Consider the following 27641-nt stretch of genomic DNA (forward strand, 5'->3'; position numbering starts at 1 on the left):
AACATTTGTGACTGCTTCCTCTTTTCTCCCGGGTTAAATGCTGAGATAACTTTAAAAGGGCGAAAGAAAGGGTATAGTGTAAGAAGAAGGTAAAGGTTTGCGGAAGAAGGGCGAGACAATTTGATTCGTTCAATTTGCATCGAATCGGGCCGGTTGTGTCAGAGAGAGCCGGATAAGAAAGGATTTGGCTAAGTCGCCATTAATTCTCATCCTGCGCGGCCCCACTGATCGCAACTTGCGAGCGGGCACCCTCCTTCTTTTCCGACGTGGCAGCAGTTTAGTCGTCACTTAGTTAGTTACTCGCTTACTTACGTTCCTTAGACCACTTACTTTAATCGGGCGCTCGTTCTGCGCCGCTTCAACCCGATTTCCACTTGTTTTTACGCCTTATCCCTTAAGGCTAATTCATTAATTAATTCCGTTAGTCCCCGTACCACCGCTTCTTCGTGTTCTACGCCCGCTCGCCTACCCCCTACCACCACCGAGCCATCTCCACCTCCACCTCCGCCGCCTCCTCCGTGAAACTCCCGCGAATCTCTTCGAGCACGGCTGGGTGCTCACTAATTAAAGTAATTACTAAATAAATTGCAATTACACTAATGGATCGGGTACGACGACGGATACAGTCATCAGGAACTGTCGTCGAACTTTTCCGGGGTTATGTTGCCGATTTACGTGCCTCCCACCCCCATGCATCTCCCCCTTCATCCACCTAGAACACCTACACCTTCGTTTTAGATATTTGTATTCAGATACGATTGTTCTGTCGCTCTTCCGGCAAACTCAAATATTCTGTCGCGTTAATAACATTGCTTTGATTACTTTCCAGCAATTTCCATTAAAGTAAATGTGGAATACAGTGAATTTGAGTAGAATTTACGAGTTATTATTTTCGATCGGAGGGTTTACAGAAAGAATGTTTTAATTGAGTGGAATCGAAATATTGATTGCTTTTAATAAAAGATATAATGAAGAAAGGACAACGGATATCGGCACGAAGAACAAATTATTTGAATATTATAAAAATTACGGATTCAATTTGATTTGTTTAATGGAAGTATAAGTGAAATTAAATTGTACTCGAAACACAATCGGGAGAGAATGAAATCGTGAAACCTATTTAAAGGCTAGACTAATTCTGACCGGGGAGATTTATACCGTCTGGCTTTTAACCGAGCGTAAAAAATTAGTTCGAATGCAGATTTAATTGGCGAAATAAAATTGGTGGATGTGATTGATTGAAAAATCCTCCGGATAGACAGTGGACATATCATTTAGCGCGGCTCAGCTGACGTCAATTATACAAATTATAGAAGTGCTGCATTTGCGGTGAACTGAAGAGAAAGAAAAGGAAAACACGCAGGCATCGAGTATTTCTCCAATTAAATTTTTGGCGGTTAATCGTGTCATTTTTGTTGCCTGCCACATGATACTTTTTATCCTATTATTCAACCCCGAGTGAGTCGTAAATCTCCCATCACTTTTTCGCCATTAGCTACTATTTAAATAACAAAATGGCAGACGGAAATTCTTTAAATCGTCTACTCAAACTTTCTACTTAGAATGCCATTCAATGTTGAAGATGAATAATTAAGAAGCATTGATTTTTCATCTACCTTCGAACTGAATATTGCATTGACTAACACTGAACTCAAGATAACAAAAATAAGCACTAAAATCAAAGAAGAAAACATTACCCAATGAATTACCTAACATCACAGTAAAATCGCTTGAACACCCTTGAAACCATTGCTTCCCCACAAATTCAAAACAATTATAAACAAATTACGAACTGTTACATAATAAAGAAAATATAAACATAACCGAAAGTAGAAGAAACGTTATTTCGTTGATACAATTATCCCTTGTTACAAACGTGCGCGCGTAGGAGTCAACCCTCGACCCGGAGTTATTAAACGCGGACGCGCGTAGGGGTGAATTCTCATCGAACGGTCAGTGCCGGCGTTTCGACGTTTTCAACTGCCCCTCGAAGGGAATCCCCATAAAAGTTTCACGTCCCTCGATTTGGAGCAATTCGGAAGATCTCCGGGGTTCCCCGTTTCAACCCCGTTTCGACCCCGTGCCGTGCACCGGCCGTGTACGCTTAATCGCTGGAAGAAAGACCGCCGGGTTTTTGCTCGGGAAGTAGACGAAAAAATAGATGAAGGGTTCACGAGGATATCCCGAAGCACGAACAAATTCGAAAGTGAATCCCGGAGCTAATTTCCTGGAAAATCGGGTCACCCGATCCCTCTTCCTGGATGGATGGCCGACCATGCACTCGCCGTTCCCGATAAATCAATCGTATTAACCAGCCGGCCGGGTTCCGGAGAGGAAGAGCAAACGGACCGGATGATACAGCGCTTGTCCACGTTCACCCCTTTTCTTTCTTAGTATTTAACTACTCTCCAGAGACGGAACCATGGCGAAGGAATAAATTATCTTCCGTCTACCAATTGATCTTCTTAATACGATTCTTTGAGAACTGTATGGCCCGGTTACTGAACGATGAATTTCGATGAATTGGTTTAACCATATCGCTAAGGATGAAATAGTTGTAGTTCGAAACTTCTTATTTGTATTAAATCTCTTCCTTTTTGATATTGAGTCAGACACGTGATCAGGATTTTAATCTATTATTATGTTATATATAGTGTATTCTATTGGCGATCAAATAGAGAATACTTAAAATTTATCAATATTTTATACTCTTACCAACAGAAATTCAAATTGCATGTTTATTTAACCTCAACGCGCACCCACGAAATAAATTATTATGTTCAACTCACATGAATAATTTGCAATTAGTTTACGAGAAATATTTTTAAAAAAACAATGTGCACCTTCGTAATTTTTATTGAAAAATACTCCCAGCACGATGCGCAATAATTTGATATTATTTTGTACGGCGTCCGAACCGAGCGTATAATATTTACGATCGAGCGTTATTATTAAAATTCCCGGCAAAAGAAATCACCGTTACATCGCATCGAATATCACGAATTATTGTCGCGCGCGGAAGGGACAGTTTAGATTCTTGTCCACGTAGATTTCAGTGGGGGCGAAATCGAACACGAGCAGCGCGACGTTCCTGAATTTAGCACGGTTTTTCCCTGCGCGCGACGTGTCCGCAGGTTTTTCCGAAACGAGCGAAAAAAGGGAGCGACTGAAAAAAAAACAGGGAAAAAAACAAGGAAATTTTTGGCGCGACCGGTAACGGCAGTTGTAGCATCGTGTATTGCATTAGTACGGAGGCATGTTATCATACCTGGGTGATTTTTCTCCATTAGCGGGTGTTATTCTCGTACGAGTATTCCGCTAGTCTCTGACTACACGGGTCGCGCGGCACTGATTTGTAGCCAGGCCACGGATAAAAAATACAAGTCCGCGCCTTATTTCATCCGCTGCGCTTCGAAATGCTGCATTACCGTGACAAACCTCGTAAAATATGGTTTTCAATGAGCGGAAAGCAAAAAGCGGTAAAAATCGACCGACAGCTCAGCATTTTCCCCGTTACTTTCCATTACCGGTTCGATCACTGCTTGGACACGGGGCGAGGTGAAATTGAAAATTGTTAATGATTGAAATACATAACGTTGAAATGACTGATATCATTATAATTCTACATTGAAAATAAATAACCACTTTTTTAGTGATTGTGAAAAGTCAGATGTTCGTTAGAAAGTGTCTAAACCTATGAGTAGGTAAGAGAATCGAGTTTCTTCTTTTTTATGTCTGCATACGAAATAATATAATTAGTAGTGCAATTAAATTGACATATTCACAAAGAAATTCAAAAAGACATCAGATTACACAGACCACAACAGACGAACATTCTGATTACCCGTATTCGACAAATCCTTTCACTCAAAAACCATTACAGCGACTCCTACACAAAAGTGCAACCATAAATTACATTTCCCCCGATAGAACCTGAATTCCTTGCTCATCGAACACATCTCAAAACATTTTGCAGCATACAGTCGCGCCTGCTACCACAAAAGACCCTGGAATCCTGTAAATCTCTAGCGGTCTTATTAGCGAGCCTAACACGCGTACGTAAGCAGCTGTCGTTCAGACGTTAATTAAAAGCCCGGATAAAGGAGAATTCGGCGTGGCGACACCCATCACTGGTGCCCGGGGCGGGCAAGTACGTTCGCAAATTAACATAAACTTCCATACAGTAGTTCCGTCAAATTGTACATTTAATTAAGGTTCCCGGATACACATAAATTTTATTCCTGGGAAGGTTGAAGCGCAAAAACGAAGCACGGAAGTGCAGTTAATTAATTATTCCCTTATTACGACAGGGCACGGACGGGGCTCGGTTAGGAAGGCCTGCGTGAAGAGAGGAGAGCGAGAGAGAGAGAATGGTGTTGGGTGAAGCGGCACGTGGGGTAGGGGGACACGGGTCTCGAGGTAAAAGTAGAGAGAGGGCTAGAAAAGCCCCCGGATCCGCGGTCGTCTCGTTTCTGACTAGCTAGCGAAAATTTCGCTAAAGTGCTGCTCATGTGGAAATGACATAATTCGCGTGCGGCAAGGGCAATTGGCAGTAATTAAAGCGGGGCAGAGAGGGAGAGTAGGACGGACACGGGAGGGACAGGGGGTGGTCACCCTCAGGGTACAGAGGGCATGAATGAAATTAAGGCGGGTAGCGAAGATGGCCGTTTACACGGGTCCACGTCTGGTCGACTCTCTGTGCCGCGACAATAAAACGAATTTGCATACCGGACAACTCGTCCCCCGACGGATGTGCCCATCCCCCCCCCCCGTTCTCCCTCGCTCTCGTTCCGTTTCAACAGGAGAGGTGGAACGGAGGGAATTATCCACGGATAGACAGTGACCGGTCGAAATCATCGACGGGAGACGTGGAAAGAAAATTGGCAAGGGACGGTTTTAAACGGGCGACCCGGACCCCGGCAGCGCGGAATCAAGAATATACATTGATTAACTTTGCAGGGAAGAGTCCCGGCGAATTTAGAAAATCGGATAATAAGGGCGACGTTGAAATACGACCGATTAAATGGGCGCCCGTGATGTCCGAGCTGTCTGCGCTGGAACGCGGCTCTGGGAAAATTAATTTTACCCTCGGCCCACGCGTCTTTTTAGTTTCTCGACGTTCGGCTTGACAATTTTGCTCGGACCGTGTTGTTAAGCGGAATAAGATATTTTAGTGATTTTTGGATAGGGAGATTCATATCGGAGCACTGACTTCAGTGACATTCTGTGTTGAAGGAAGGTTATGTATAATTCAATGCAGCTTTGTGTTATTTTTAATTTGCTGAAAGCGCTCACAAAGGGAAACAAGATTCTTTTAACATCAGTTGCTTTCAGTTTGTCCACAGATTTGCAGAAACTTCTAGAGTCTATTTATCGCAGGTCTGTGGAAGTTTACGAAGATTCATATTTCTACGAACTATTTTGTAACAACAGCAATTATATGCGTAACAACTTGTTATGTTAGTGAAAAGTTCTACTAAATACAGAAGGAAGCAAGTTTTTACTTCATAAGGTCCTCAGTCTGTTTATTAAGTAAAGAAAGAATTAAAACATTGCGAAGGTATCAATAACCCCAATACGTTGCACGAACGATCATTCAATTTCTATCTACTTAATTAATTTATTACGTGACTTCATAGTATCGAAATATAATAATATCAATGAAATACTTTTTAACGATACTTACTTCTTGCTGGCCACGGAAGGACTTCCCAAAAACATCTTGCCTAATCGCAGCCAGCCTGAAACAATTGCTGCCCCGGTAATATCGAGCGGAAAGATTCGTTTCTGGGCGAGCCAGCTCGGAATTACAATAGTTGCCGAGGTGTTCGGATCCAAATCAACCAATTAAAACTTAGCAGAATCCGGCATTAATTACCGAGAGGTAAGCCCGGGGAGGCCGTAATCACCGAGTATAATGAGGTAAGAGGTGGCGCGGCGAATCCGCTCGATCCTGAATCGAACGCGACGCGAAAACAGAGCCGTTGATGTAACGTAGGTCAGGAGTGCATCGGTGTTTGATTGAGACGTCGCTCAACCGTGTATGTTGACTGATAGCTCCATTAACACGCTGACGCACTATCTGTGTTTGCCGGCGTGCCTAGGAATCTCCGATGTACACTACCCTCAAGAAGTCTCCGGCAGCTTGCTCGATTGCAGGAAAATGAATATCGCACTGATTGTCAAGGTGATTGGATTTTATACGCTTTAATACGCGTTATTCGATAAAATTCGTTCAAATAAAATATTCGATCAAACGTATTGTTTTAATATCGTGTGGAATTAAACATAAAACTTCTGTAAATATTCTTCGAAAGCATTCTACATATATTTATCTATAAGCATTCATATTTGCCAAAAATTCGACACAGCCTGTTTATTAATACTTTTATGAACACTTAGTAAAGTAATGTATTAAAAGTATCGAACGGCCATAGTAATAAGCAATTAAAATAATTGATAACGTCTATCGGTCTACTTGAAATATTTTAATTCTCGGTACTTTTGAATGCATACTGTATTTTTAAAGAAATCTATCTCAACAGTTGGGTACTCCTGCAATTACTTTTGTCAGGGATTGGAAGATTTACTTTCAAGCTCTCCTAACCCTCGACGAAGCTCAACAGAACGCCGACAGAAGAAGTAACAAGATCTTTCTTATTAGTCGAAAAGATTCTTCAATCCTCAGATGATGACTAACTTAAGTAGCTACTTACTTGCATTAGCAGATGATAAGTATTTTCAAAAAAATTTATAAATAAAAATCTTAAACGTGTCCCTCCATATAAAAGCCAAATAGTCCAACAAAGTATCAAAGCTGAATTGAAAAATATGTTTCCCTACTGATCATAATAGCCATCATAATACTGAGATTATTCTTTTTAACAACAGGAATAAATTTTTAATTTAGAAATTAATATCTGAGAATGCGTGGAAGGGATATTCATCTGATACTTGCAGCAATGTACTACAAAAGGTTAAGCAATCTGATCGCGTTAACTCGGTCGGACTCCAGATTTAATAAGTTAAGTGTCCGATGACTTATGGATGGGAGTGTATACAAGCGAACGTACCGCTCTCTCCGTGCCCCCATCGTTTTCCGTACGCCAGTCCGCTGTTTCGCGCTCGTCTACGCTTCTACCGTGCGGCCGATCACCGACGCTGCTTATACGTAATAACGCGGCAGGAGCCCGGTAGAAGTCGAAATTGTAGTCGGCCGGTAAATAAACGTAGCCGTGTGTATGCATTTTAATGGGAAATTAAATGTATACGGTGTAACGGGGCCGGGCGCTCCCCTCGCACCGCCCCCTCGCCGCCACGGCTGCCACCGAGGAGAGAATTTATCGGTTCGCGTGATTTTATTTTGCCGGAGAAAATTAACGCGTGAACGAAAGCGGTTTTCAGCGTGAATAAATGCGGAGACATTAGTGTAATGGGGTGTGTAGGATGAGTGGAGGAAATGAGGTATGTTGCGGGCCATCCCCTTATGGAAGATGGGGTGAATCGAAGGAGTACCACGCTTTCTAATAACATTTATACTTTGCCGAGTCTACGGTCCCCTATTGTGATCAGCGTTATGCGTGCCTTGATAATTTTGGCGTTGCTAGGTGTTTTCGTTTCGAATCTGCAATTTCCATAAATATGTTCGTACACCCCTTTTATATTGACGATTATACTTTTACTCTAGAGAATGAACTTGTAATATTTCAAAACTTCTGGTGATTCCTAATATCGAAAGTTATTGGAGAAGAAAAAAATGAAGACAAACACACCGGTTTAGGAGATTCTTTCGAAATCATAAATTCGACAATTTCTAAATAAAAATTTATAAATCATATTTCTAATGGAAACATAAGCTTTTAGTAAGCTGTAGTATGCGTAACGTAGACTTCGAGGAATCCTCTTTCAAATCCATCAAATTGAAACGTCGATTTTCTAAAGCGGCAGAGGTAAGATCTAAGCGGCACTTCGCGTTGCGTGCGCTGCACGCCGCGCCCTGCCGGTGAAAAAGTTTGCATTGCGCGATGAAAAGTTTTAATTTACGCGGTTATAAGCGTCTGATATCAACGTTCCGGGGAAGATAGCCCCGGGGCGGCGGCCCGGGAACGTGCGTTTGGCAGTTTTAAACGAGCAGCTGCGCGGTTCTGGTGCTGCCGATGCGATGTGGCAAGTCGATACGTTCTTAACGAAGTTAGCCCCGACGAATGCGATCTAATGCGATGCCCCGGCGAATTAATTTCCTCGATTCCCCCTGCGCGCGCGCCCCGGTAGTACATATCGCAAAATTTTTCATTGCCGCGCTGCGCGTATCTGATCGACGTAGAAAAATAATCGATGCACGTGGGTGTACGTGCACGCGCCCGTGCGAATGGGCGTAATCGCGCGTGAAACGAACTTTTCATTACCTTTTCGCGTGCCGTGATCCCGCTTCAAGATTGCGCGAATTACAGCGGCTACGAAAATAGTTGAACACACGATTTACTTACTCGGATTCATTGCCCCGCGATTTTGTTATTTACGTGCTGTATGAGTTCATTCTGTCTGGCAGTGACGAGTTATTTTCTCTCTGAATCAAGACAGACTCGTTCAATCTTCATTTCTAGATGGCCAAATTTGTTCAGACTTGGTTGCTTTTTTCGTTTGAGCGTTACTCATTTAGAGGTATGGATTAGATTTTTCCATTAAAATGAAAGATGAATATCATTCAGGTGTAGGAAATGATAACACCGCTTGTATATTTACATAGAAGAGATGGAACTGAAAATATCGAGGATGAGCTTCATAAAATAATTTTCATTTCAATATCAAATTTTTCTTTTAAAAGAGTTTCGGTTCAATAGTTATAATTTTGGTCTGCTCGAAATCTCGTCGCTGGACGCGTCGAACTTTTTAACAATCGAACGGACAATGAAACAGGATCGAAATATTATATTCGGGAAATGAAGCAAGAAACAATAATCGTATAATTTATTCAGATAATTCGTAATTACGCGCGACCGAAACTTTCATCCGAGCGAATCAACAGAGAAGCAAACAAAGAGTCTGCTAATAAATTTCTCTCCCATTGAAAACACCGATATTGATAACTCATTTCGGAAATTAAACATTTGTTTCACGGACGACGCCATGTTTCGATCGCGGACATCGCCGACGACGCGGTATAGTACACCGTTCCCAATGGAGACCGAATAATTTTCGTGGTATCTTTTAAATCCACCCGCGCGCTTTACGACCCTTCTATTATTTATCTCTTAGTCGCCAAGTTATGTTCCTCTTAAACATTCAGCCCAACGTCCACCGAAATGTCTGTCGCGAAATTCCTGTGCTCGTTCCCGTGGTCGTAACTTTCGGGGCGAAAATTGGAGGGGAAAAACAGAAAAGAAGGTGGAAAATAGCCAAACTGTGACAAGAAGAGGAAAGTACTTATTCGCACACTCGTACGTTGGAAATAAAAGTTATTATTCTAAGTATTAACACGAGGTGCAATGAACAGTGTATCGTTATTTTCTTTAACTTATATTCACCTTGACCCCTTGCCTCATACTTTTTCCTAAAGATTTCCTTTCAACTAATATGAATTCAATAAAACTTATATTCATTAGATCAAAAAATATTCTACACAACAGGAATAATATACCTTTAACATTTTACGACTAAACTAACTTTAGAAGAAACCCCTACCCTGAATCTTCCTAAACTTAATATCACATCCTCAAAAATATCTACCACAAACGTGTTTATTACCAGCGCATTTACTATTTCAACTGTATCATTTCTCGAAAATGTTCAAAGTAAAAACAAGTCAAATTCCCATCCACCATTTTCTAATTCCCAGATCCTAAAGCCGATCCAACCCCAAGTCCCAAGGTTAACGCATCAAGACTAGAACATAGTAAAACTATAAACAGCCGTTGGTGGGGTGTAACCGGTATCAATGGTCGGTACTTATCGACGTCATTATCGTTAACCACGTCTCCAGTCGGGACACGTCCCGTTATAGTCCCCGATCTCCCAGTCGCTTCCCGGTAGAACGTGTCCCCCTATCGGGACCAGTAATGGGAACGTGGAATTTGAAAGCAGCGGCGGTACGCGAGCGCGGGCAAAGACGGACGAGCTCGATTTGAATAAAAAGAAGAGGGTCTGGGAGGATGGTGGGAAAGTAGCGGAAAAAGCGGTGAAAACAGGTCGCGCCATCGATCGGTTCAATTAAATTATTCGCGCCCACCCTGTTACCTCTGCTTGCCACCCTGGCCGCCACCCAGCGTCGGCCTGGGGCCCCCCGCGGCTCGCCCGCTCTCACCCTCCAGCCACGCGCGCCGGTCGGGGGTAACAAACCGAGGCAATTAACAATCAATCACAGGTGTCTCTCGCGTCATTGAAATGACGTCAAACATTGTATTTGTGTAATTGTCCATTTATTCCAGTCTCTCGGCTGTCACCTGACAAATTGCGAGCCCCCGGCCACCCCCGCCCAACCCCCACAGTCGCTGAACGCCCGTTGGCGAGCGGCTCCCTCTGCCGGTGGCCCGTGCCCCAACGCACACGGCCGAAAGCGGTGCCGAGCCTCGATTCCGTGCCTCAGCGAATTTTCCTGTCAATCGCGAACGAATCGTCGCCGGTTATATTAATTAGCGCCGGCCCCGCCGGGAATCGTTATCTACCGGATAATTGCGATTGTCGGCTGCGATCGACGTAACCGGCCAACCCTTCAACCGATAAGAGACTACGACACCGGGACGTACCGACAGTTTCCGCGCTTGAGACAAGGCGAGTCAAAAGCAACGCAAACCGTCCGATGGAAGACGATGGATAATTCAGTCATATTGTCTCTGCCACTGGTGTGTTCTTGTTTCCTTTATTTCAGTGGCGAGAAAGAGTTACGAAGTTATGGAAGTTTGGAGGATTGATGAAAATGACTGACAAGCATTTCCTGTAGAATGCTACGTTTTATATTACCTGCTACAAGAACTGTTGCGTCCGTAACACAAGTTTTATACAAGCTGGGTACATTGGTGTTTAAAAATTAAAGTAGACAGAGGATGTACAACTTTCATCGGATAATTCTAAGGTCTACAGGACTCTTGCACCCAAAGAAAATCGATTGACGAAAAGTAAGGGTTGGTTGATTGATCTTTCATCCGTAGAAACGAATTTCCCAGTTAACGCGTGATACGATCAAAACGAAACACACTATTCTAGACTCTCGAATTTCAGGTTTCTGCAATTACGACTACTAGCTATCATAGCGAACAAAATTAATCAGTTCCGAACGGTTTGTAAACGATAATCGAATTTCAAATAGGAAAGCCCGATCAAACCGGACTTCGATTTATTTTAACATCGATTAAAAAGAAACGGATGGGAAATGTTACGTACACGCAGACTAAAACGATAAATAACGCAAGTATCGCGTGGTTTCGTGGAATTTGATTATTTCGTCCGGCAGCATTTCGTCTTGGACGGTGGACAAGAATCTCTCTAACCCCAAGAACAAAGTTACAGGCATACGTTCCCGAAATGAAGGAAAACACACTTGTGTTCGTGTCCTCGCGTTAGGGCCTTAACCTCTCGCGCTGAAAAGACCTATCAACGCACGTCGAGATATTTCTGTTCCAAAATTGCCAATGACATCTTATAAATATCGATAGTCTAGTTGCATTAGGCATGCCAGGTTATTTTGAAATGTATCACTCTACACAAAATTATTAATAATTCTTCGCGCAAGACTTTGTCAAATATCTAAATTAAATTGCCGCGCCCGTGGAAAAAACAGTTACCTTTGCCCGTGGCAGCGTTATAGGCTGCCCGGCGGGCAGGATTGGGTCCGGGCAATCCGTGGGATATAAATTTTTTATATCTGAAAAAGCTGGTAGTGAGACTGTCGACATATTTCTCAAAACTATCTGTTGAAAACGTGCTGGTTTTTGGTTACCTGATCATTTGACAACCAGCTGACGTGAAGTTTCAAAAGTTACCGACGATGAGTCCGCTGGCAATAAGATGATTAAAGGATTTCCTATTCAAGAGTTCTCGCATCTTAACAAAAAAAACTACAAAAATGCAGAACGGTTTAGTACTCCCAGCAAGTGCATACTTCATTACTTGGAAAATGCACGGGGTGCTTCAGTTGTGTGGGCACACTGGAATTTACTTTACGATCGGTATTAACATAAATTACCGAATGCTCGCCGCAATTTACAGTCCAATAATTATCCATTTTCTGTTTGCATTGTTCTCCGCGGAGGCAACCGACAATTTAAGGAAATTTCCATAATAAGCTACGGTTAAGAGTTATATTACTCGAGACATAAATCCCGGCCGCCCCCGTTTCTCTCTCCAGTTTCATCCGGCTTCATCGGGCACAACCAACCGCCCGGACCGTAGCTTTCCCAGTGACAAAACCTCTAGGAGTCACCTAGACGTAAACAATAAAGAGGACTTCTTTCCCGCTGTGCGCTTTCCCGACGATATTGCTCGGTATGTCAGTTTATTGACTCATTCGATGACCGATGAAAATTTATATCGCCCCATTCTGCTTAGTTGCAGTACAATATTGTCTTTATGAATCTTACATATTTTTTTTAATAAGCGTGATGTAATAATTATTTATAGTATTGGTATTGCTAAGATTAATTTTGTCCTTTATCCCTGTTTAGTTCTAATGGTTCGAGACGTTCTCGGAAGGTTATTAATATAATTCAACAGATTTGGAAAATTTAAACCAAACCTGAATCGTACCTATTCACATTTTTAGATGGAAAGACAAATTTTAATGAAGTCAAAGTCGATAATTGAAATATATACTTTTAAAACCATTATAGGCTGCATTTATATTACTGAGATATATAATCGATGCCCTGTTTAATGTGCAAGATCTTTAATATAAAAAAAGCGATTTTCCTACTTTTTAAAAATCTTATATAAAATTTATGTAACAGTAGAGAGAGCACATTACAAAATTCTATCATACAATCAATGTTCCCTTCCGCCTCATTCGTCGTTGCTGTCGAAGGAGAGCAGCCAATATACCATGATCCAGAAAAATACACATTTCAAACTGTCCTCTACCTTCGATAGCGTTAAAACGTTTGCGTTAATACATTATGGAAACAAAAGTTAGCTCTCTTGAAATAAAAGTTACAAAAGTCCCTCCCGGACGCGCGGGTACGGGAGTTCCCTAGATCCATTTACCGGCGACCAAATCCAACGCAAAAGTTACCGAGTCGTTCCGTAAAGTGACTTTCGTTTCATCAAGTAATCCACCTACGCTCGCGGAGACGCCGCGAATGCGAAATAACTGGAATTCCTTCTTTGTGCATCACGCTGGTCACAATTTTAATTTGCAAAGTTAACATGCGACAGCAAGTGTGCAAATAGAGAAATATTTACTCTGAAATTTAACCAATTATACGAGTGTCACGGGTAACATTTCAATTTGTTTGTATAATACGCTATTTGGAAACGCATTTCTCATTGATTCAAAATCCCTTGAACATCGAATACTTCTTGATGTTTACTTTCAACACGTTAGTTACGTGTATAGCAAACAATACGTGTTTAAAACGAACCGTTTCATATAAAATTATGACAAATTAGGTAATTTAAGGGCAGTGTGTAGCAAATAATGCAAGCTTAATACAAATTTCAATTTCATTTGAATACCTCACCACGTGAGGTATATAAATACATTTGCTGTACACTAACCGTATCATCATTTGACCAGTTCGAAAAATTGATCAAAATTCCAGTATTTTTTTTCGTTCATTTAACGTTATATCAATTCCTTTATTATCCGATTAATCAGCTTTTCTATTTATATCTTTCCTTTTGTTTCTTTCTCCACTAAGAAAAATTTATCATGTAATTTATTGTTAAATACCTTTCTTCAGTGGCCAGTTATTCTGCTGGTTACGGTAGAAATAAGTATATACAAAATGTACGGTTAGTGTTAATGATATTTGAATGGAAATTTCTATATTATTATTGTAGGATGAACATTTGAAACAAATCAAACTGAACTTTCCATTGTTTACTGTATGGTTTAAAAAATCATCTTGTCTATTATATGGTGTATTATTTGATATACTAATATTGCGACAATTCTTCGGTACGACACCCAATAAACGAACTCCGCGAGTAATGTTCTGGTTTATTGATTCGTTCGACCATCCACATAAATTCCTAAGAACAAAGAAGAGATCTAAGTGAAAAAAATATCGCTTTCATATCACAGCTACAGTAGCCCGCAAACCACGATTCACGGTACCAATTTCACCCTCATAGACGCTTGGGAACCACTATAAATCAATACCACTTTATCCCTCGAAATCTCTATTTTCGTTTTAGCCGGGATCGCCGATATACATATTCAATGGAACCTTTACTGTTACCGGACGACACAGAAGGGAGGAAAAATGCTTCTTAAGAGACCGTAGCTTTTATAATAAAGATCTTATATACAGATCGTGGCGTTAATACGGGCAAATACAAAAATTTCCACTGGTCGGTTCCTACGAAATTAAACGAAATTGTAACGCAACCCTAAGAAGTCCAAGAAAAATGATAAAATATTAGAAACAGTCCTGTGATCTGCATAAAACATTCCTAAAATACTTCAGGAATCGCTGCTACAAAATCGTAAAACTCGAAATGTCTACCACAACTGGAGAACTAATCTTCACAGAAGCAGAGCACTGTTGCCAAACGTTCAATTAATTACCGCACGAGCAATTAGCCTATTGTCCCACGTCAACGATACCCCAGTATCTCGTCCGTGTTTCCTTCATGTTAATTAATCATTTGCTTCCTGGGTCCTTCTTCCTCAAATAGCAAATTAAAACCGCGAGCCAAGATCCCGTTTTCCGGGGGCGGATTGTAAAGCGACGTCCGTTTGGGAAACTCTCTCGAAGAGTACGGCATTGATCGTTCGAGCACGAATGAAAGAGACCCGGTCACTATGAACGCGTGGCCTCTCAAGGTCCACCCTCCCCCTCGCTCTCTCTCTCTCTCGCTCTTTCTTTTAATCTTTTCTTCTTCTACCGGGGAATTTCTTTCCGCGATTAAATGAGCCGTCCCCGCGCCAGAGACCGCGCGACACTCGGTGGATGTTAAACTCGCGCTTTAGACATGCAAATCAGGACCGGCCGAGAGAGGTGTATGTAACTAACCCCTTCCAGCCCCGGCCCTCCTCTCATTCTTCCTTCTTCGTCGGCTAAAGAGCGTCTTCGCCGACGTATTTATAACCCCTTCCTTCCTTACCCTCGGAGCCACGCTCGCCCGCCGCGGCTCTGATGAATGCTCACCTTCGCTTTAAGTTTATTAAACTAACTTGCGAAAATTATGAATAATTCCGGTGCCATTGTGCGACGCTCGCGCCGCGGAGCATACCCCGCGAGCGCCATCCGTCTTTACGAGTATACCTCGTCCTACAAACGAACGAACCAACCCCCTCCCCCCCCCCCCCTCCCACCGGGCCTCGTTACTCCTTTCTCCGGGCACGACGTAATCGCTCGAAGTGTCAAGAAAATGAAGACCGCAACGAAGACTCGAGTTTCATTACGGGATATTCAATGCCTTGGTGTTCATTCGATTAACCCGATACAAACACGTAATGGTAAACGAACCATTCTGCGCTGATCATTCGGTGAAATATCGCTGCGCGCTGCGGCGCATCCTTGATGCGGAATTATTTTTATGTTGTATATGTTTCAATTAATCGCGTCTTTCTGTCTTCCGTAGGAACTGTTTGCCTGTTGGTCCTTGTGGGTTATGAATTCTTCGTGGAACTTTGAACCCCTTTGATGTAGTTTATAATGTGTTTATGATCAGAGAACTACAACTTTAGAAAACCCGTCCTATACGTTACAACTTTCCTGCAACATTACGTCTAGATTTGATGTATATTTAAATATCCTTTCACTTGTCTATAACTCTACAAAGCTCGCTCTATACATTATAACTTTCTTGCAACAGGGCATGCTTATTTATTGACTCCCGCAATAACTGTTACCAATCCATACACCAACATTTGTTCAACTTCCATTATTCTGTCACACAAATTACGCGCGCAACTATGGCGCGGGCAACGCGGCAGAAATTCACGAGTCAAGGGCTTAAATCAAAAATCGCTGCGGAGACATGCGTATAATTACCAATCGCGGATGGCGTGCAACGTCTGCGCTCATACGTTCGTGTTAAATGAAAAAGAAATTCGCTCTGGCGAATAATGAAGAGTTAGCTGTTCGTAAACTTCATCGAAAAGATACCATTAGACGTCCGGAGAAGAGATCAAAGCGCGGCGAGTTTCTTGGGTCGAGATTCATTTCCCGAGGTCTTTTCGCCGCGACTCGACGAGTGGGTAGTCTGCGATCGCTAATTCGCCGCCATCGATTACTCACCGATCCTAGACCGATTTATAACGGGCGGCGTTGGCCAAGTGCACCGCCGCGGACCAAAAAGCGATAGAAATGGACCAACCGTAACGACCGAGCCGCGTCTCTCCTAGACGATCCCTCGGTCCCGTTAAGGCGGCCGTTCAGTTCCAAGGAACGTAATAGATTCGTGGGTAGTAGTAACGGAGTTCATGAATCAGACATAAGAAGGCCAATATAAAAGTTCCTGGTCGGAACGGCAAGAATGAGCCCTTTTGCCTCGCATAATGGCCACGAAATTTATGGTTGATTTATACTCCTGGCAATATGGAGTACGCTTTTACGCGAGACACGCTGATCGGTCATTCCCAGAATCAAAGCTGAACGCGGGCTACGCTCGAAGAGGATATCGAAGTTGAGTAATAAGTAGACTGCCAGGGTTCACGTGAATTCGAGCCAGCTTAAAAAAATCTCCGTGAAACTTATAACAATTTTAAGATTTTAATGCACCGCAGGCGCGCAAAGTTCCGTTGTCGAGTAATAAGCTTGTCCACCTGTCAGCCGGATAATGATTTTGTTATCCCGAAAATTTTTAAGTGAGCTGCGTCCTATTTAAATTAACCATAGCAAAGGCTTTGTTTGATTTTGATGGTACGGAAATGTTTGAAATATAACCTATGTTGTCGAAGAAAATTGTGTTGCTGCTAAGGCTTCGAACATTTACGAATTAGTTGTCGTTTCGATAATGTTTGTATTAGCACTGGTGATAAAATAATAGGCGTCACTTCCTCCGGATTGTTTTCAACGAATGTTTAAGTGTAGATACTTAAGTTTCATTTATTCTGCAATTCTAAATTTCGCATGGACGACGTGCACATCAATCAAAACTGCTTCCAAAACATTCGGAGCCGAAGATTGGAAGACAGAGAGCGCAGGGGATGATGCATTGAAATCGCAAACTTCATTGAACTGAATCCAAGTTATACGATCGAGATTGCCAGCATATTAACCAAGCAAACAAACTTGGAAGTTCCTTCACCCTGTGCAAAAGGAAATCCTTAAAAATGCGAGGTACGAGCACAGTTTTTTGAGGCGCGGATTCTCGTTTAACTGGAACCGCAAACAGTTTCGAAGAGAACGCGATATAAATATCAGCGGTATCGTTAATTTACGTATAATAAAAGAATTCCCAGATACATTCGGAATTTACCGAACGCGTAACCAACAGTAGTTAAATCTTTCATGGACAATATTGTAACGTTAAATACGTCCGAACGCGGGGCTTTTCCGGCGATATCTACGATCCTATTTTTTCCCCATGGAAATTTATAGCTCATTAAGAGCACGGCACCCTTGTACCGAAACATAATCAGGAGTGTTGCTCGCGCGTATTTAACTGCGCAAACTGGTTTGCACGGATTAGGCCGAGCATGTAGGACCGTCTAAATACGCCGTGTTGCCCGTGCGTACTGAACTGCACAAACTGGTTTGCACGGGCTGCCTCTCCTGTAGCCTTAACTCTGCAAACCAGTTTACGCAGTTATTCCTCGAGGAATAATTGAGCGTGTAGGCCTCGGTTTGTGCTAAATGAGATAAGGAAATAAATTAGAAAACGGAATATCCCCCGTTCGTTCGTTCGTTCGTTCGTTCGTTCGTTTCTCCGTTCGTTCGATTCCTTTTCTTTTCCATCCCCCGCCTTTCTACGTCGGGACACTACTACGTAATTTATCTTAATTAATATGAACGTTTTTTCCGACTCATTTTTTACTCGGTTGAAAATAGAAACCATTTGCATAAAGCCGCGATTATTAACTGTTATTAACGACGTGAAGATCCTTTAACATGATTAAGACGAAGTAGCGAAGAATTTACGAACGTGTTCTGAAGTTCTTGCGGTTTGCGATAAACAGATCTTTAGTCGTCTCCTCTTTATCGCAACGTCCGTTTTAAGTGCACGTGTTCCGAGCGTTTAATTTATTAAAACACGTGTAGAGAATGTACCTGCCGGCCAGCTTTAGATAAACGTATGATCGTTATCATTTCCCTCCACTTACATCCACGCAGATATTAAACAATCAAGAATTACCTAATCAACAGATTAACATAAGAAAACGCCTGGTTCTTAAATTTAATTGACTCTCAGAACTCACATTTAATCATATTTAATTATACTCCGTACTCTATCAAACTATATCCCGTACACTTATTCAATTTTCAAATTACTCTCAACCGTATAAACATTTTCTCTGATAATTCCTTCCTTTCCTGCAACCCTAAACGTGTTGTGGAATAAAACGAAAAACACCTGGAACGAAGTGGGATCGGCCAATAAATTAACTGTAATCCCGCTAACAGGCTCGTAACCGAATGAATAAATAATTATTTAATTGCGCGCGGAATAACCGAGCGCGTACCCGTCGGAATCGGAAGCTAAGCCGGTATCAGTGTCGCTGGCAAAGTAGTGTTATTTCACGGATAGGCAAACACGGGTACTTTGCGCGCGCCGCCGCTGACACAAAGCCGAATCTTAATCCGGGGCCGCCCCCGGAATCCGGCGATACTCAGCCAGGAACCGGCGAATATGGCGAACGATGTAAATTTTGGAATAGAGCGGAACGGTTTGCGCTTTAGACGACGGCGACGGCCGTCGGATCTGGAATACCTGAAGGAAATCTGCGGGGCCCGTGACACACCATCCTGTTTGTCTTGCGTTTTAGGTGACTCGATTCCTCTGCTTACGTTTCCGACGGAGCCAGGGTCGAGACCTCGCGGCTTAGGAATTTGATTTCCCGCATAAATATTAATGCGCTGTGATCACCACGCAGCCCCGCCGCGCCCCGGAACTATCTGCCGCCGCGATGAGCGCGCATCGATGAAATCGGAAGACTTTATTGGGGTTCGTTATGTTCTGGATTCTACTAACGGAAATAGGGAGACTATTCGTAATAGCGTATCTTTTGCTTGAAATGAAAACAGAAAAATGTACGATTACTGTTAAGGATTGAACGTGGATTTATAGAATATAGTAAGAGATGAAGAGGGTAGATGCGAGTTGAGTGGCACTGGCAGATCTGTGGTTCCGAGCATTGTGAATGGTTGAATAAATAAAATAATTTTCTTGTTTCATTGTACTCTATTAAATTCTCTCTCTCATTCTACTCTAGTAAATTTTATACTCTTACAATGTAGAATTTGAAGAAACAAAATCAAAGAAGTGATTCGTAGAAACTTGAACTTTTAATTGATTAAGTGTCTAGGCTTGAATTTATTAATTGTATTCTTTGATTAAAATAAACCGAATGCAATTTCGTACGTAACGTAACCCGTAAGTTTGGTGTACGATGTATATAACCGCGTGGTATATAACATCGGTCTCGATGCGCCAGTTTCGATTACAGTAATAGGGAGAAAGTGGAGGGTTTTAGTAGGTTGAACAGAGTGGTGGTTATGATGGCAGTATTCGGGGATGACTTGTGCAGACTGGCTGAATCTGAAGGCGCCACGTTGACGAGGGAGAAGGGACACCTGAACTCGACATAATCGTTTCCGAGCACGGTGAACACTGTTCCAACAACCATAGGCGAAACAGAAGGAATAGAAATGTAATTAGCGAACTATGTCGCACACAATTTTAGAAACTCCTCGGGGACATCTACGTTATATACTTTACATTCACAAACAGTATACACTACGTATATATCTTCTCCTGGTAATTAAAGTTTCCAATATGTAACAAAAGAAACCAGAACTTACAACCTCCAACCTTTTTAACAGAACAAATACAGCATGAATTCAACCATACCTCTTTAGCCTTATATTCCACCTGATATTAACCCTTCACAGACTAATATCGTCGAAGTACTTATTTTTTCTTTTTGATTAAATTGTTTTATAAATTTTCAAATTATATATAACGCGTAAAGATCGAACTCTCAACATGGGAATTAAATGATCGTGATGGGCGACATAACCTGATTGCAAGAGAAGGTTGATCACAGGAGGCAGCCGTCGTAGTCTAGACGCGGACGAACGACGTTGAAACGGAGCCGGTCGATAACGCGATGCAGCACCTCGAGCCGTGACGAGGCTGCGACATCGGGATTGTGATTAGGGGCCGGTCGGCAAACAATGCCTAATTACATAATTATTGTGCCGCGGGCCCGTAATTAAGACACATTACTCCTCCCGGCTGGTAATTCATTACGCTTAATGTCTTCCCTGCCTCCACCATTTCATCGCGGATGACAGTCGCGACGGTTCCGCTAAATACCGTTACCGTGAAATATTACCGACCACGACCACGACCGCGTCGCCTACGACCACCACGAGCCCCTCTCTCTCTCTCTCTCTCTCTCTCTCTCTCTCTCTCTCTCTCTCTCTCTCTGTCTGCCTCTCTCCCTCACGAAACTACGGCTGCCCCCACCGTCGAGAATCATTGCTTCCTCTAACAAAGCAGCACTCCTCTGTTAGACGATCGTGGCCCCGGGAATGCCGTTTGATCCTCGGAATGCCGTTAACCACCTCCGGACGTTTATTTTATTGGACTGAGCGAATAATTGTAAGATTAATTGATAACGCTGTGCTTGCTCGCGAGAACATAATAGAAACGAGGAGGACCGGACTCGCCAGTTGTTGCAAGTATTGGAAAATGAAAAGTTTGATAACAGTACGCTGTTTAACAGCGGGATCTGCTCCGTGAGAATTATTGGGTCGTCCCGTGAATAATATTTCTTGCCTTGTCTTACATTAATGAACTAGTAATTTCTTTGAATAAAATAATCGAAAAATTTGTTACTTGTTTGCAGTTAATTGAACGCGATGTTACAAAAGAAAAATTGCATTTACTGCTACTTAACGCATAACGCACAAAGCAGCCAGAAGTTTTTCCAAAATCCAACCCCGAGTATCATTCGAATATTGTTTTTTCGTTTAGAACATTTTATAAACACAAAACATTACAATCTCTTCAACTATAAAGACAAAATTTCTCCCGATGAAATTCGAAGTTCAAATCTGAATTTGAAAAATTACTTAATTTATGAGGTAAGCAGTGAACAGAAGCTCATTTTCTAGTCCCTCGTCGAACGTCAAGAAGAAATCATCAACGCTGATCGAAATGAAATACCCTTACACTGGCGTATCATCTCGACTAATGAAGAAACGCGGATAAATCGCAATATCGCTGTCACCTATTCCATTTAAAGGCGCAGGAGAAAAAAAATCGCTGATTGAAAAGCGACGCGTCGTGAATGGAGTCGAACGTAACCGGTGGGAAGGGGCTGGAACAACTCCCGGCAAACATCCCTACGACAATCTACAAAAATATTCCGCTTATTGTGCCCAACACGAAGTCACAAAATCCCCCGGTGTACTCTTTCATTGAAACTTACACGGAGATTGGCGGATGCTCGGTACGCATCCGCTTTTACACGTAATCTCGATATGGCGGCGATACCTAACGCGCCTCTGCCGCGGTCCCAGGTGACTTCCGGCGGGTTAAAAAATTACCGCGAACCCGCTCCTCGCCCTTTTAAAACGCCTGCCTCTTTACGTAGCTCTCTCGCTTTGCTGCCGACGATGTTTGTTACCCTATGCATTAAGTAATTATAGCATTATTGTGATTAATTGCCTCTCCTCCGATCCGTCTGCCGATGCGCCGCGTGCATCGAGAACGCGTGGGCTGTGAACGCGCGGGTCTCTACTGAATATTTAGATTAATATTGTAAGAGACATAAGACACCGTTAAATATGTTGCAATTACAATTAGTCATGGAGCCCATTCCTGCGATAGTGATGTTTGTCACATCAAAGCCCATCGTGGTAATACGTTTAATAATGTTTAACAAGGTTATTGCTCCATTTGAATATCATTATTTATTTCTTTCTATGCTTTCGTTGTCACTGTGTTCGTCAGAACTATCTTATCCTTGATAATTTGCTTGAAAGGAATTTTGCGCTTCTTATAAGAAGTTAAATATTGATAATAAATTAATTCATTATTATTAAATCAATTCGTTCCAGCAAAAATCAAATGAAAAAGACTTGGCAGAGTAAAAACTTCCTATTTGATTGCAGCTTCCAGAAATTGAAGAATAAAAATTCAAATTAGTTTAACATCGGAAGAAAGTAAAATTAAAGATACTTTCAAGAAATGAAGATGTTAGTGTTGCTTGAAAATTACTATTATAAACAATAAAGTAACGGTAACAATAACACGGGGCGGATATTTGTATCCATGGTTATCTGAACTTTCAATTGCGCGGCATACGGTTTTTCGAAACATTCATTGTTGCATTGCATACATTGCACAGTATCTACACAGAAAAGAATTTTTGTAATATTGTTTTATTTGTCGACGAGCGTCGTGTTTGCGAAATCCGCTCGAGCAATATTACGTATCATGACACAAATGGAATTAGTATACTATGTAAATATTTCTAGGCACATTCCAAACATGCTGTCATCGAAATCAATCCTGCCAGAATTGTTTCTAGTGGCAAACGGCTTTACCCTACTCTGTCCTCCTTAAGTAAACATTAGCCGCGACAAATATCAACCACTTTACAATTTATTAAACGCATAGAGAATGTAGTAAACGTTAGCAAAATGTTTGAAAAAGTTTTTTACTCTAGCCAAAAAAGTTGATTTTTGCAACATTTATACAACAGATTCAGTGAATTGATATCATTACTAAAATTGTTACCATGTATCTAATGAATAGCAACGTGAAATATTGAAGCTAATACTGATACTAGTTAACGACATTAATATTCATAATTTATTACATCTAACGTTCAGTTCAATTACTGTCCTTCCAATGTGTATTATATTTGGAAACAGATAATTACACGAGAGACAAATTAGAACACTAATCATAATAATATCACATCGATTTTATACAATGCATAATTAAACGATATATTAGTCAGCCATCTTGAATCTACAACTATGCATAAACGTTCTTTTTGCAGTTCAATATATATTCATTAATTTTGAATGCATCATTGTATTTCACTTACGTTGTCATCAATTATTCGAAGTACAATTACGTTGAAAAGTTTTTCATCGCTGGTCCATTAATTTACGGGCAGGGTTATCAATCATCGTTACTAAAATCAAACGTGTTCTACGCGGTGGACAAACATTCAAAAAACCTAGCCACAAGGTTATGTTAAAGTGAAGGAATAGCGGATCGATACTCGATCGCTTGAAACGAAATAACCTCAAACAAACGTTACATACTTTGTCTTAACAGACCGTAAAATTTACGCCGCAACATCCATGTTTCTGTCGTCTTTTTTTTTTGTTCCTTCGTCTATATTAATAATAGTCACGTTCAGGACTGATCGCGTTTACGTGCGAAAAAATTTGAAACTGAACCATGAAACGTTTTAAAATTCAGATGTGCAACGCTGTGGTGTGCGCATGCATGTGTGCACACGTGAATTATAATTTTCGACGCGTGGCGAGTGTGAACGCGAAATTACATTAATAAATTCCTACTGCCTCGGCGCAGGACGAATTTTTATTTAAAAATTACATATTAAATAGCTCGTATTGAATTCGAACGGGAATAACGTACTTACATACCAAGTATGGGCTCAATCGACTCACACGACCTCTTTGAAATGTTTAATGGTGGATCACGTAACGTTCTTCCAGGGGTACCAACTGTAACAACATTGTTGCGCTGAACGTATTGCAATGAGTTTTAAATTGATTTTTATTTTTTCGAATTTAATTGAAATATTTGAAAATTCTTTACGAACAGATTAATATTGAATGAATACGTTCATTTTGCAAACTTCTCAAATATTTAGTACTCTATCGCCAAAAATACTTTATTTAATTTAATATTTAATTGTACGTATTTACTTCTACAAAAACATAATTTTTCTATAGTTCAATTCGATTTAATACAATTCCGTGAAATTTGTATACTCATTTTCTTTCAACTCATTTAATTATAATAGTAGATTAATTAATGCTGTTTACCACAACACGTAAGTTTAATTACAATCTCTTTCGTATACGCTTCTTTAATTATGAAAATGAATTGTTTTGCAAATATGTCTCCGGTATCATACGTCAATGTTTCCTTATTTAGCGGACGCTTTAAAAATAGTTAATAGTAGTAATAAATGTTAAAAGGAATAACATATACTTTCAGTTTACAAAAACTTTTCAAGAAAATGAAAATTCCTTCTGTAAAGTCTATGGACTTCGTAAATTTTCTATCTTCCTCCGTAAAATTAGATCTTTTACTCCAAGAAATTTATGTGTGATTAAAACCTAACATTATTTGCCAGTAACAAGCCATTTCACGATAGACGCCATTATACATCCATCCCGTGGCCATGCGAATTAAAAAACTTTCTTAATTAAAAGCCTCTTTGTACGCTGTATTTCAGTTGCGAAAGAGAAATATTTTTAATATGTTTCCTCAGAGGATATATTAGTCTTTCCTCATTTATTTAGCACCCGCCCCTCCCTCTCTCTTTCCATCCTTCCTATTAATTATACACTTTCGCGGCTCTCACCCGCGGCTATTACGTCACGTTTGAGCGTGAAATTTTTATTCTAACGATCTCACATATCGCGTACAACATTTCCGAATGCGATCCGTTACAAACCAGTGATGGTGACACGTACACTGATTGGCGTCATTACTGCGCTGACCATTTTTTGGGGGAGATTGGATAAATCGTTTTTTCCTCTCCCGCTGTATTTCACGTGCAGCGTGCATGCTTCTTTCTCTTTCGTTCTAAAAAACGGCCCTTAAAACCGTCATTGTATGTATCGGAAAAATTTAATTTGTGATAGCTCAAAAAGTTTAATTTACGCGTGAAATATACACATTTCGAAAATATTAATGTCTCGAGCCGTAAACGATAAATCCAGAGGAAATGTTTTGGATATAATTATTTTCACAATTAAACGTCGTTCAGTTACGCGTATTTTTTTCACGCAACTGTCTAGACAAATACAATACAGTTTTTCTAACAAAAGTAAAAACTTATTCGATAATGGACTTTTATATCTATTAGTAAATATCATTACTTTAAACAAAATACGATCTTCGATTTATCTGTTACCAAAAAAATACAAGGACTTTTACTTCGACAATAATATCTAAGTAGTAGCGCGACGTTATCAATTTTTAAGCTATTGAACTTATGGAAACACCATTTTATTTTTTGTCTTATCAGTTACTCTATGCGTACATGTAGCAACGGTTAGATCTTTCAAAATGTTTCTACGGATCTATTCTAACGCTACCATGGACATACTTCAAAAAACTTAGCGGATATAAACAATTCTGACGAACAAGTACGAGAATACGTAATTTTACAGGTTACTGTCAGAAGTGGAGGTTTCTGGAGGTCCTCCGTAGCCAAATACAACGACGACAGCTCGACAACATGGCCTGGGAGTTCGGAGGTCTGTTTACACGAGTTCGCAAATATAGCCATAGGTATCGGAGCCAACCGAAGCGAAGAATTGATAAATTAGTTATTCCGTCAGTCGCCCGCCGCTGTTTCTCTAGGTACGTTTGATCTGAGGTTTCGAATAATCATGCGTATTTATATTGGGTACCTTTGGAGGTTTCCCGACATCCTGTTACATGGATCCGTCGAACCGCTCTCTAGTTGTCTCTGCCAAACAGCTCCAATGCCATTGAAAATACAACCCTTTCGATATACAGTGAATGAAAAAATTATTTACATACTCAAGACTGGCAAAATAAATACGTAGAATAAAGCAGAGAATATTCTATGCTAAAAAAGGCACTATTCAAAAGTTCAGTGCAGTCGAAGATAAGGAAACAGACATCACTTCGTCGCATCATTTGAGTGTTCAGAGTTCAATCATAATATTCGTAATACGTCTCAGCAAATTAATCGGTAATAAATTGAAAGATTATTAGATTCCTTAATGATTATAGTGTGAAGTAGATTAATGTAAATTACAATATGGATTACTATAAAATTGAAAAGTTCCGAGATGGAGGATAAATTACCCCTTACAGAAATTTCGTCTCCGTTATTTATAGCTTGTTGGAGATTATAATAGGTTGTATATTGCTCGAATTAATTTGGAAAAGCTTTAATGGAAGCCGTAGCCGGCTCATTTATCATCGGATAACAGTTCCGGAGTACATCCTTTGAATGTAACTCTACCCGTGGGCAAACAGGACTAAGGGTTATGACCATTCCCGTTTGTCTTTGCATCCGGAATCTTCGCACGAAATCCCTCACCAGGACCCAATTAACTCTCTAAGAATTCGATCCTATCCCATGGTAATACCCAAGATAGTACGACTCGGAAGGCAGATTAGAAAAGACAATATTTACCTCCGTGCTTCTGAGTCTAATCGCGTATCGCCTCCCAGATGTGCCTTCACTTAATATCAGTTACTATTTGTCCTTCGCTAGAATTGAATAGGGGAGCCCGTTGAAATCCCGAAAGTTCCGTAACGATAGCCTTCAGCGACAGCGAACAGAAATTTATGTTACAATTTTTTCTTCCTTCCTTCACTATTAATTTCTTCAATATCTTTATAGATATTACATAAAAATCGATACATTCAAAACAACTACTTTTTATACTGTTCAAACATGTATTTTAAATCGGAAAGATAATTCTACTACTAAAACTACTTAATCCGCTTTTGTAGAAAACGTAAATTGTAATGTTCTTACAAACATTTCGTCCATCATAATTTCAGTTCGATATTACGAAAACTTCTCAATTCCTTTTCTACAACCACAGTTCTAAGATAAGACCACCAATAGATACATAGGTGCTATTCATTCCACATAATGTCCTGATGCTCGCGTCGAAGACTACAATCGTAGCCATCGGGATGCTTACTTACACGAAATGCAGGTCCAAGGATCTAACCTGACCGCAAGCTCGTATCTGCAGGGACGACAGTTTGAATTGAAGATTTTTGCGGACGGTAACTCGTTGGCTCACGCGCTAACGTATTTGCAAGATCCGCTGCGCTGATGGACATATAATGCGACGTGTGATTGTAGGCCCGCCAATCGCGGCCGATTGTGCCTCTGAAGGCCCGCTAACTATCTCAAACTAGCCCCATTCAAGCCGCCACGACCTCTCTCTATCCGTCTCTATCCACCACCATGCCTCTACGCCTCGCTCGTTTCAGCCCTCCGCGCCTCATTCACCGTCACCCCCGACAGCCGTACGTCTCGCTCATCCCTAAACTTTCCTCTCCCTCGCTCTCGACCCGTTCGCTCCAACTTC

At 41.1% G+C, this 27641-nt stretch overlaps 1 long non-coding RNA gene across 1 annotated transcript in view; it reads right to left on the minus strand.

Moving 5' to 3' along the window:
* Positions 1–27401, minus strand: part of LOC116430821 (uncharacterized) — a 152302-nt gene extending 124901 nt beyond the window's left edge. Inside the window, exons 1-2 of the long non-coding RNA XR_012998559.1 lie at positions 27250–27401; positions 23957–24041 (exon numbers count right to left, since the gene is read on the minus strand). This is a non-coding gene — a long non-coding RNA (uncharacterized LOC116430821). The remainder of the gene's footprint in view (positions 1–23956; positions 24042–27249) is intronic.
* Between the last annotated feature and the right edge of the window lie 240 nt (positions 27402–27641).

This window comes from Nomia melanderi, chromosome 5 (assembly GCF_051020985.1).
Source record: "Nomia melanderi isolate GNS246 chromosome 5, iyNomMela1, whole genome shotgun sequence".
Lineage (NCBI taxonomy): Eukaryota > Metazoa > Arthropoda > Insecta > Hymenoptera > Halictidae > Nomia > Nomia melanderi.